Consider the following 13184-nt stretch of genomic DNA (forward strand, 5'->3'; position numbering starts at 1 on the left):
AAAAACATTTAGAAAAGCTTTCTGCAACTGATGATCTACTTGATAAAAATGTATCTGACTTTTCTCTTTATTTTCTGTGCCATCAGATTTAGTTTGCTTTTTATGTGTGATACATTCCCAAATAAAAGTCTCTCTCTCTCTCTCTCTCTCTCTCTCTCTCTCCGTCATAGACGGGTTAGTATTCAAGAGATACAAAATAAAATAAAATAAGGACAGAACTTAATGAGGGAATAATTATCAACAAAACACATAGTTCATGAAAGCCACTAGAGAAAGAGTAGCAAAGGCCAAGTAGGAACGACAGTCTAGAAATGTAACTATCACCAGAAACGGGTTCTCCCTCCTGGCGGAGACAGTGGAAGACTAGACTGTGCTATTCGGAGACTCTAAGACTCCATAGTCAAAGACCAAGGAGAGCACTTCGGGGTCAAAAAGAGAAGAAATATCAGGTCCTATCCAGCCAACGCGCAGGAGATAGAAGTTAGTTAAACTACAATGGAGAACATCATGACCACTATTATTGTTCAGGCAACCGGAAACGATATCTTCTTAAGAAAGGACACCACTGACTAAACAGAACCCTTGGTTTAACAGCTAGAAAAAAAAAAGATTGTCTAAAGGACTAGGAAAAAGGCAAATAATGTAATTGTTATAGGTATTCTCCTGAGACTGAATATCAGCTATTTGACCCTCAGTGAGGCCATGGGGATAAAGGAAAGGCTAAAGTCCACCATATACCAGCAATATAGTTTCATTTATAAATCCTTGGGACACTTTTTATGGCAAGAGAAAGTTGTGAAAAAAGAGACGGAATATACTTTAGTGAAGGCAAGATAGTATATGGAAACCAACTTAATCTCAATCTGCAGAATTACTTAAGGAACACAGTACATAAAGGGCAAACTCGACCCTTAGAAAATCCTCCAACAATAAACATGAAATGTGGCAGACAATTTAGATATTTGAAATAGAAGTAAAACTAAAACTCCAGTAGGTCGAGAAAACTAATAATGTTACAGACGATAGCAAATTCCTTCAGAGTGGTACAATTCAATACTCAGTCAGAAACAAAACGGAAACCTTCAGTGAGATGCTACACGTCATAGGTATTACTGAGACCTGGATTCAAGAAAAAAATAAAGGATTTTATCGGAGAATACAAAATCCAAGGATATAAGCTTTTCAAGAAGGATCTCTTTACTGAAAAAAAAAAGGTTGTGTGGTGATGCTGTATGTTAGAAATACCTAAACCCAATATAAATTAAATTAGAAACCGGATATGAAGGGAAAGGTGCAAATATTAATATCATGTGAAAAAAACGTCCATAATAGCAATATGCAGACGACCACAACTTGGACAAGAAGTGAACAATAAGCTAGATGCCCTAATGGGAGACTTCAATGCAGCGGTAAACTGGGACACTATGAATTGTACATCATATACAGAGGGACATAGGCTACTAGAATTTGTCAACAATGAATCCCTCCATCAGTAGGTTGATAAACCAACCAGGGGAAACAACATACAGGATATTTTACTAACAACAAGAAATTTAGTATCTAATGTATACCTGAGAATCAATTAAGGAGGAGGAAATATAATAGCAAGTCTATGATTGTATACCAGGATTAGCAAGTAAAATTGGAATGTGTTATCTGAATCTAAGGATGCAAACTGATTAATCCAACTGTTTATGAGAAATAGATCCGTCTACCATAAAGACGTTTTCTTTGACATACATAATTAAGTATTGTTTAGTTCAAAGGTTAAGGATGGACTAAAGTAAACAGTTCTATCGAAGTCTATTGTTGCGTTCGTGAACCGATGTTGGGGAATGAAAAACTATTTGTTCATACATTTTATATTTATGTACATAGTGGAGAATAAATTAACCTGACAAAGACTTTTTTTTGTCATCTTTATTTTTATATATACTCTAAATACTGAATCAACATATTGATTAAGTCTTTTTAAAAGTTGTACTGGACCAACCAGACAACAACTTTTAAAAAACGTGAAGGTTATTCTCAATGAACGAAGGCCAGTGTGGTGGAGGCCTCTGATTGGCTGAAGCAAATTTTCCGACAGTATAGTGAAAATTCAGTCAAAAGACGGACTCTGTTCAACAAGGTTGCTCTTTCGAAAAGTGCATGTGACTCGGGGACTAATTCAGGTAAAAAAAAAATAGAAAAATTCTCTTGTGGTATTATCTTTCAATGTTTCATAAACCCGATGTTCGAATAACCGTTGTTAGTCTTATAAAGGTGTTATGGCAGTGAAATTTATAGAAGTTGATTACGAGAAGTGATGTCCTTGAAACTGTAATTGGTCATTAACTACTCTTCGGTGCATAATCGATTTATCGTCTGTCAATAAACTGAAGCTTTTGCAATTTGCTTTCAGTTCCAAATACGTTGAAATTAGTTAAGAGGAACACCATAATCACTTTTTAGTCATAGTGATTGTTAATTACTGTACTTTCGAAATTCTTGGTGGTTGTTAAGCAAGCAATTGGCCTTTTATTATCAATCTTACCTTAGATTTATAAATAAATTCATTCTGATGACGCTATCATAGAAACTCTACTTAGTTTAAATTCGTCTCTTGTATTCTAATCAGAAAAAAAAACTTTATTTTTCACTTTATAAACGTCATTATCGAATAAAGTGATTGAGAAAAGTGGTGGTTAATATATGATACGTTCATTAATTTCTAGAGAACTGGAATTACCTATCAGAAATTGACGAGTGCTGGGAAATTTATTTTTTTCTGTAGCCTATGAATAATTTTTGAGTGGTAATACCTTAACGTGGTGAAAGGGTTTGTGTATTGCCAAGATCAACCAAGCTGCACTATATTCAGGGACGCCTATACTAAATTGGTTTGCTGTGAGTGATCAGACAAAAAGTTTCCCACCATCCCCAATCCACACTGGCCAGCGTAGTAATGGAAACTGGCCAACGCCCAGATATTAATAAAGTCATGTACGAGGCCTTTGTTCTACAGTGGACTAGAAACGGCTACATTTGTTGTTTCTGACTAATGGGGATGGGGTATAATAACATGCATATCGATCGATTGAATTGTAAAAACTGTTTCATTGTCCAAATCCATTGTTTATGATATGTATAAGATACTTTAATTTAACCCAAATACACGAACCATATATTTTCTACTCATTATCTTGTTTTACTCAGTTTTTGACCATGAATATTGGGGCAAACCATCCGTTCATGAGTTTTCCTACCTCATGAAAACAATTATGGGGAACCGTGTGAAACCGGGGTTTTTGGTGGGGGAAAACTAAAATATAGGGATATGCATCATCAAAAATAGTAAAAAGGGAATAATAAACAGAAGATAACCTGTTGGAAAGATACATAGTTCATGTATTTGGCTGAAATTTAAAGTATATATCAGGCATAAACTTAAAGAAAAAAAAAAACTAGAATTTTTCGAATGAACAAAGGCCAGTGTGGTGGAAGCCAAAGATTGGCTGTAGCAGACTCTCCAACTTTATCGTGAAAATTCAAAGTACGAACTTTCTTAAACAAGGTTGTGCTTTGAAAAATGGAAGTGAAACGGGGACCATTTCAGGTAATTAAGAGTTTTGTTTAGGATTTTTCTTTTTCAACGTTTCATAAAGTAGTTTGTTAAGTCTTATAAAGGTGTTATAGCAGTAAAAAAAAAGCAAGTAGATTTCTAGCAGTGATGTCTCTGATTAACTGTAATGAGCCCTTAATTATTTTTAGGTGCATAATTAAGTTATCGTATGCCAATAAACTGAAGCTTGCTACTGCTTCTCTTGCTTGCGGCTGCTGCTGCTGCTGCTGCTGCTGCTGCTGCTGCTGCTTACTGCTGCTGCTGCTTACTGCTGCTGCTGCTTACTGCTGCTGCTGCTTACTGCTGCTGCTGCTTACTGCTGCTGCTGCTTACTGCTGCTTCTGCAGATTGTTGCTGCATTTGCTAGCTGCAGCTGCTGCTACCTTTGGTAGCTGCTGCTGCTGCTGCTTACTGCTGCTTCTGCAGACTGCTGCTGCTGCTGCTGCTGCTTCTGCAGACTGCTGCTGCTGCTGCTGCTTCTGCAGACTGCTGCTGCTGCAGACTGCTGCTGCTGCTGCTGCTTCTGCAGACTGCTGCTGCTGCTGCTTTTGCTAGCTGCAGCTACTGCTAGCTGCAGCTACTGCTACCTTTGGTAGCTTCTGCTGCTTTTGCTAGCTGCTGCTGCTGCTACAGCCTGCTGCAGCTGCTGCTGCTAAAGCCTGCTGCAGCTGCTGCTTGCTTCTGCTGCAGCCACTCGCTACTGCAACTGTTGCTGCTGCAAACTGCTGCTGCTTGCACATGCTGCTTGCTGTTTCTCCTAGCTGCTGCTAGCTGCTTCTGATAACGGCTTCTGCATACTGCTGCTAACTTCAGCTGCGACTACTGCTAACTACTGCTAACTGTTGCTTTTCCATTGCTGCTGGTTCTACTACTGCCTCTAATTTTTGCTAGCTGTTACTATCTTCTGATCCTGCTATTTGATGCTCCACAGCTGCGAGTTCCTTAAAATTTGGACTGATGCTGCCCACCTAACCATGAATGCCTACCTCCAAAAGATGCAGCTTCTCTTCCCAGCCAAAGATGTCTTGGTTCACCTTATAACAACTTGTCTGCATACTAGAAGAATCCCAGCTTCATCCCTCTGCAGAGCCAGTCTTCTAGATTATTCCCCCAGAACCACCCGAAGGTTGGTATCCAAAGGAATAGATCTAGATATCTGACCATTTGTACACTTGACAAAGGTCCTGTACACCCCATCAAGGTACATAGCATACTAGAATCAACCAGGTTCCTTCCCTCTGCAGATCCTGTTGTCCTTCAGGTTATTCCAAGCATCGTTCAAGCTGGATAGTTAAGCCTTGCATCCTTTAAGCTGGGGGCAGTCCATCCAAGCGTCCTTCAAGCCAAATAGTTTTAGGTGTCCTTTCCAGTGAAACTGATGTCCTGAACCTGTCCAGAATGGGTGAAGCACAAAACTTAACAAAACGATTATTCCTTTTCAAACAAAACTAAACAAAGAAAAAAATTCCTTTCCAAATAAAATTAAAAAAAAAATTTAATTCCTTTTTTCCTATAAATATTTTTTTTTTTTTTTGGTGGCGATATAATCACCAATTTTTTTTTTTTTTTTTTTTTTTTTGGTGGCGCTATTATAATCACCATTTTGTTTTTTTTTTGTTTTTTTTTTTTTTTTTGGCGATATTATAATCACCACTTTTTTTTTGGTGGGGATACTATACTCCCCATTTTTTTTTTTTTTTTTTTTGGGTAGCGATATTATCACCATTTTTTTTTTTTTTTTTTTTTGGTGGGGATACTATACTCCCCATTTATTTTTTTATTTTTTTTTTGGGTGGAAATATTATAATCACCATTTTTTTTTTTTTTTTTTTTTTTTTGGTGGCGATATTATAATCACCAGTTTTTATATTTTTTTTTTTTTTTTTTGGTGGTGGTGATATTACAATCACCATTTTTCTTTTTTTTTTTTTTTGGTGGCGATATTATAATCACCATTTTTTTTTTTTTTTTTTTTTTTGGTAGCAATATTATAATCACCATTTTTTATATTTTTTATTTTTTTTTTTGGTGGTAATATTACAATCACCATTTTTCCCCCTTTTTTTTTTTTTGGTGGCGATATTATAATCACCATTTTTTTGTTTTTTGTTTTTTTTTTTTGGTGGCGATATAATCCCCAGATTTTGTCATATTTTGTGTTGCGGTATAATTCCTCTTTAGTTTTTTTTCCAGCCCTGCCTTCTCGTCTCTTGAAGGGCGAATCTATTCAACTGGCTATCCCATACTAAATCCCCAGTCTGCTCACCAGAAATTTCTTTATGATATAATTCCTTCAACTCGGGGTGTATTTGAGAGAGACCGTCTACAAGTTGGGCAATAGCGTAATTCTTATGGTTTAATTCCATCTCTAGGTTCATATTTCTTCCCATCATAGCTTGATACTTCTCCTTATAAATTGCAAATTCGTCTGCCACTGAAGTTAGATTCCTAATTTCTTCTTCCAGAATTTTATTCTTCTCGTCGGCCTTCATCAACGCATTTCTTGTGGCCCTCTCCTCCGAGAGTTCTCTCTTCAGTCGTCTATTCTCTGCTTTAACACCAGCAATTTCTTTCCAGAGTTTTTCCAGTTCCTCCTCAGCCATTTCCAGATCGCACACCACGTCTTTCTTAATTAGTAGTTCAGTCTTCAATTTGGTGTTCTCATCCAGGACAGTATCCAATTTAGTCCCTATTCTATAGACCTCCTCGACTGCAGCGTTAAGTTCACTTTCTAAAGCTGCCTTCTGACAAACGTTTTCGGTCTTCAGTCTCTTGTTTTCAGCCTTAACACTGTCCAGTTCTGCCCAGAGTGTTCGGATCTCATTATCAGCACTTTCGACGTATTCCTCCAAGTCTCTCTTTTCCAGAAGTTTCTCGTTGGCTGTCTTAAGATCTTCTGTTACTCTTTCCAGCTTCTTCTCAAGTATCCGAATTTCCTCACGGGCATTTTCTAATTCCTTTTCTACATATGCCTTGGCGAAAAGCTCATCACGAATTTGATCGTTTCGAGCTTCAGCTTTTTCTAGACTTACAAAAAGCGACTCTATATTCTTATTTGCTCTTTGTAAATCATCAATTAAAGCTAAGTTACCGATGTTATTACATACCTCAATTTCTCCTACCTAAACAAATGTCTTGGCCGAAAGCTCCTCTCGAAGTTCATCGTTTTGACTTTCAGCTTTCTCTAGCCTTGCCATAAGACCCTTAATTTTCTTATCAGCTCTATCTAAATCTGCATTTAAAGCTGATATGGCTATGTTGTCCGTAGATAACTCTATTTCTTCTGCCTCTTCGTCATGCACCTCTTCACAAATGCGTTGTAAGACATCGGCCGTTTCCGTTTCTTGGTGTATTCTAGCGAAGAAATCATCAAACAACTGAATTCCCTCTTCTGCTCCACCCAACTCCTCACTTAGATCCTTTTTCGATGCTTCCTCCAATTGTGCGTGTTCCATAGTTTCTCCGGCAACATAATCTGCCCCATCGTAGACTGCTGGATGCAGTCTCTCCATTCCCTCCCGATCCATCAAATCCAAGAATTTTTCTGCTTCTCTGTGTGAATCCTCTTCTCCCCAGCACCATGCCATGGCGCCAAAAGCTGTCAAAAATCCCACTAAAATCATTCTGTCAGTCATAAATCTAACCATTTTGTATAGTAAAGATTTACTCAATGCCTTCCATGGCTAACGAATACAGCATTAGAATTAGAAAAAAAATATTGACATTTCTCTGAAGACGAAGAATTCCTGGAGCCAAGGAAGATGAAGATTTTCAGAGTCATCGCTGGAGACAAAATAATCCTGTAGCAGCCATTGAGAAACAGTTCAAGGCCTGGCAAAAAAAAAAAAACAATAGATTTCCAATTACTCCGTCTTTGGGAGGTCAGTTGGAGACGAAATAATACTGAAGAAAACCGACTCAAAGATCCAGTGAAGACAAGAAAATCCTGCAGACTTTGGGAGCTCAATCGAAGATGTTTACAACGACGATTCTAAAATGGTCTTCTCTCTCTCTCTCTCTCTCTCTCTCTCTCTCTCTCTCTCTCTCCGCCTTTGGGGGATCAGTTAGAGACGAAATAATTCTGAACCCCTTAAGAAACGGACCAAGACCTGGCAGAAAACCGACTCAAAGATCCAGTGAAGACAAAAAAATCCTGCAGACATTAGGAGCTCAATCGAAGATGTTTACAACGACGATTCTGAAATGGTCTTCTCTCTCTCTCTCTCTCTCTCTCTCTCTCTCTCTCCGCCTTTGGGGGATCAGTTAGAGACGAAATAATTCTGAACCCCTTAAGAAACGGACCAAGACCTGGCAGAAAACCGACTCAAAGATCCAGTGAAGACAAAAAAATCCTGCAGACATTAGGAGCTCAATCGAAGGTGTTTACAACGACGATTCTAAAATGGTCTTCTCTCTCTCTCTCTCTCTCTCTCTCTCTCTCTCTCTCCGCCTTTGGGGGATCAGTTAGAGACGAAATAATTCTGAACCCCTTAAGAAACGGACCAAGACCTGGCAGAAAACTGACTCAAAGATCCAGTGAAGACAAAAAAATCCTGCAGACATTAGGAGCTCAATCGAAGATGTTTACAACGACGATTCTGAAATGGTCTTCTCTCTCTCTCTCTCTCTCTCTCTCTCTCTCTCTCCGCCTTTGGGGGATCAGTTAGAGACGAAATAATTCTGAACCCCTTAAGAAACGGACCAAGATCTGGCAGAACACCGACTCAAAGATCCAGTGAAGACAAAAAAATCCTGCAGACATTAGGAGCTCAATCTAAGATGTTTACAACGACGATTCTGAAATGGTCTTCTCTCTCTCTCTCTCTCTCTCTCTCTCTCTCTCTCCGCCTTTGGGGGATCAGTTAGAGACGAAATAATTCTGAACCCCTTAAGAAACGGACCAAGACCTGGCAGAAAACCGACTCAAAGATCCAGTGAAGACAAAAAAATCCTGCAGACATTAGGAGCTCAATCGAAGATGTTTACAACGACGATTCTGAAATGGTCTTTTCTCTCTCTCTCTCTCTCTCTCTCTCTCTCTCTCCGCCTTTGGGGGATCAGTTAGAGACGAAATAATTCTGAACCCCTTAAGAAACGGACCAAGATCTGGCAGAACACCGACTCAAAGATCCAGTGAAGACAAAAAAATCCTGCAGACATTAGGAGCTCAATCGAAGATGTTTACAACGACGATTCTGAAATGGTCTTCTCTCTCTCTCTCTCTCTCTCTCTCTCTCTCTCTCTCTCTCCGCCTTTGGGGGATCAGTTAGAGACGAAATAATTCTGAACCCCTTAAGAAACGGACCAAGATCTGGCAGAACACCGACTCAAAGATCCAGTGAAGACAAAAAAATCCTGCAGACTTTGGGAGCTCAATCGATGTCTACAACGACGATTCTGAAATGGTGGTCTCTCTCTCTCTCTCTCTCTCTCTCTCTCTCTCTGTATATATATATATATACACACACACACACATATATATATATATATATACACACACATATATATATATATATAATATATATATATATATATATATGCATATATATATATATATAAATACATATATATATATATATATATAAATACATATATATATATATATATCAGAGTACATATGAGAATAGTACTTAGGTTGGGTAACTGTATAATAATCTGATATTAATTATTAATTCACTAGTAGTTATTCAAAAATTTTTGATTGGCTATTCGGTCTTTGCATATGGTATATATATGTATATATATATATATATATATATATCGCTTTCTGAGTGGAGATTCCTTAACGTTGTGAAAGAGTTTGTGTACCGCCTTGACCCGCAAAACTGTACTATAAAACATATTAATGATGTTACATCCTTTAAATTCGTTGGCTTAAAAGTACTGAAATTATTTCATAGGGTGATTACAGCCATCGACTGACTGTATGCAAGATACAGAATATGTATTGAAAGAACCAACCACCTAGTTGGCTGGTTTGCCAAGGTCTTTCAATTTTTCTTTTTTTCTTTTGACGTTTTATTATAAATTAAATTCTGATTTTTAACAAATTTCTAGTTTGGTATATTAGTTCATATATTTATTATTAGTCAAATATATTGTTTGATATGTCCCTCTACGCAAGATAATTTGTTGTGGTAATACCCCTGGAATAAAAAAAGTGTCTAACCAATAGGAGGACAGCTTCTAAACACCTTAGCCAAATAACGAAAGTTTAACCCAATGAGAGACTGGCTTACAAAGGATTTCTATTGAAGCCCTGTGATTGGCTGAGGAAAATTCCATGGTTTTCAGAGCATTTCCCTGCGAGCCTTGAAGGTGTGAAGGTCAGTTGAGTGTTGGTTCCTCAATTTTGAATCTTAATTTAGATGTACATTAATTGGTAGGATTATACATCGCTGTTATTGAATCTATAGAAAAGGTACCTTTTTAGATGGTACTCTTCTTCCTGCTTGGAAACTATTATCATTTATTAATCATTAGGTCAATAAATTGTGGAACCATCATACTGTAATAGATTCTCCTAAAATTAGTAGAGCAACCATTGTTGATTGGCGTAGTTTTTGTTGTGAAGTTGCTGAATATTATTTTGATAATCAAGAACCAATTGGGTGTGGGGGACAAGGCCCCCTCCTAAAAAGGGGTCGGGGTGGGGAGGGGGGCGAAGCCCTGCCATCCAGGTGCAGATATATTCGGTGACAGGTTAGGTCAGAAAATTAAGGTTAGGTTAGTGCACAACTACAATGTGACGGGCAATAACTGGTCATATAGTGCATTTGTATGCCATTTTCTCATGTAAAATTCTTGGCTCGGGTTTTCCCATTTCCAGTGTTTTATGTATTTCGAATTCAGTGTATACCTGTATACCGGTCCATTTTTATATGTTTGAGTGGTATATTTAGTTTTTTTTCCTCCATTTTTGCCCTGTTTTTTACCTACTTATCTCCCCCACCCAAATACCACGCTTCCCAAGGAGGTTCCCCCAGATTGTTATCTATAAGGGGAGGAGTGGTGGAAGGATAAGTATTCATTTTGCGATGGAAATAAACCTGAAAATCATTCAAATCACATCATCATAAACAGAAAAACCTAATATTTCATGTTGAAAGCAATTAATGTCCATAAGTAAATAATACCCTGATGTATTTATCAATACGGCAAACTGATCTGTCTATTAATTGTATTTGATTTATATCACTGGTGGAATTTTTTTATTTTATTTTTTATCCGATATAATAAAAATGATTCCTTATGTAATTAGATTAATATATTAATGTAAATGAAATCAGTAATTTTTACGTGCGTAATTTATTGATATAAATTAAATCATTATTAAACAGTTTGCTTATGTTACTCTTAAGTAATCAGTCAAGTGTGAAAATCATATGATTAAATCATAATTGTGTAATTATTTACGTGTTATCAATTTATAAGTGTAATGGTGATTCATTATTATTCATTTAGAGAAAGTTTTGAACATTTAGGCCCATTTGTGGCTTTGATATCAATTATTTGAAAATCTCGAAATCTGCTGTATGGGGTAGTTGACCGGATTTCATAGTCATTTTCTATCCTTCGTAAACACATTTTCTTTGGAGAAACAGCTGCTCATTTAACAATGTTTTCAGAGGCAATTTAGTTGTTTTTAAAAAACCTTTTTCGATTTGTTCTCCAAAAACGTCTTTCCTTCATCCGAAAAAAAGCATTGTTAACCTGTCTTGGTGCTAAAGAAGGGCCTTTGCATTATTATTTTCTAACGCGAAAAATAGTTTTATCCCAGAAGTCGGGGGGGGGGGTAAATCCGCCCAGAATTCGTGATTACATCCCCCAGGATTCAGGGTTAGCCTAAATCTCCTCCAGATTTCATGATTATATCCCCAGGGTTCGTGGTTAAATCTCCCCAAAATTCATGATTAAATCCCCCAAGAATTGTGATTAAATACTTCAGGACTCATAGGTAAATCTCTTCCAATAATTTGTTGTTAAATTCCCCATAATTCGTGATTAAATCCTCCAGAATTCGAGGTTAAATCCTAGAATTTGTGATCAAATCCCCCAGAATTCTTGGCTAAATCCCGCCAGAATTTGTTATTAAAATCCTTCAGGATTCATAGTTATATCTCCCCCCAGAATTGGTTGTTAAATCTACCAGAATTGGTGATTAAATCCACCAGGATTCGTGGTTAATTCCCAAAGGATTCATGACTAAATCCCCAGGATTCGTGGTTAAATCCCCCAGGATTCGTGGTTAAATCCCCAAGGATTCGTGGTTAAATCCCCCAGGATTCGTGGTTAAATTCCCCAGGATTCTTGGTTAAATCCACCAGGAATCGTGGTTAAATCCCCAGTAATCGTGGTTAAATCCCCCAGGATTCGGGTTAAATCTGCCCAGAATTTGGGTTTAAATCTCCCAGAATTAGTAAATAAATCTCCCAGAATTAGTAAATAAATCAACTGAATTGTGGTTAAATCCCCAGATATCATGGTTAAATCGCCAAAGGATTCTAGGTTTAAATCGCCCAAGGGATCGGACTTGAAACACCCAAGGGTTCAAGATTAAATCTCCATATAATTTGTGGTTAATCCCTCATAGGATTTGTGGTTAAATTTCCCCACAGGATTTGGTGTTAAATCTCACAAAATTTAGGGTTAAATCTCCAGGATTCGATGTTAAATCCTCCTAGAGTTCGTGGTTAAATGCCCCAAGTATTTGGATTTAATCTCCAAGGATTCATGGTTAAATCCCTAGGATTCAGTGTTAAATCTCCAGATTTCGTTGTTAAATCTCCAGAATTCGTGATTAAATAACCCCGAATTCGAGGTTAAATCCCCCAAAGGATTCATGGCTAAATCCCCCAGGATTCGTAGTTAAATCTCCCAGAATTCATGGTTAAATCCCCAGAATTTTGTGATCAAATCCCCCAGGATTCATAGTAATATCCCGCAGAACTCGTTGTTAAATCCCTCAGAATTGGTGATTAAATCCCCCTGGATTTGTGTTAAATACCCAGATTTCATGGTTAAATCCCCAAAGAATTATAGGGTAAATCCCCAAGGATTTGAGATTAAATCCCCCACAGGATTTGTGGTTAAATTCCCCAGGATTCGTGGTTAAATCCCCCAGGATTCGTGGTTAAATCCCCCAGGATTCGTGGTTAAATCCCCAGGATTCATGGTTAAATCCCCAGGATTCAGAGTTAAATCCACAGGATTCAGAGTTAAATCCCCTAGGGTTTGTGGTTAAATTCCCCAAGCCTTTGGATTTGAATCTCTAAGGATTCATGGTTAAATCCCAGATTTCATGGTTAAATCCCCGATGATTCGGACTTGAAAGCCCCTTAAGGTTTGGAGTTGAATACCCGCACAGGGTTTGTGGTTAAATCTCCACAGAATGTGGTTAAACCCCCAAACAGGATTTATAGTTAAATCCCCCACAGGATTTACAGTTAAATCCCCCCAGTATTCAGAGTTAGATCCCCTTGGATTCATGGTTAAATTCTCCAAGCATTTGGACTTGAATTCCGAGGATTCGTGGTTAAATCCCCCACATGATTATGGGATACATCCGCCAGGATTTAGG

General features: G+C 37.7%; 1 protein-coding gene across 1 annotated transcript in view; it reads left to right on the forward strand.

Moving 5' to 3' along the window:
• The first annotated feature begins 2086 nt into the window (after nucleotides 1-2086).
• LOC137651552 (solute carrier family 22 member 15-like) overlaps nucleotides 2087-13184 on the forward strand; it is a 221822-nt gene continuing 210724 nt past the window's right edge. Inside the window, exon 1 of the mRNA XM_068384795.1 lies at nucleotides 2087-2174. The gene's annotated coding sequence lies outside the window, so the exon portion shown is untranslated. The remainder of the gene's footprint in view (nucleotides 2175-13184) is intronic.

This window comes from Palaemon carinicauda, chromosome 1 (assembly GCF_036898095.1).
Source record: "Palaemon carinicauda isolate YSFRI2023 chromosome 1, ASM3689809v2, whole genome shotgun sequence".
In the NCBI taxonomy this organism is placed as follows: Eukaryota; Metazoa; Arthropoda; class Malacostraca; order Decapoda; family Palaemonidae; genus Palaemon; species Palaemon carinicauda.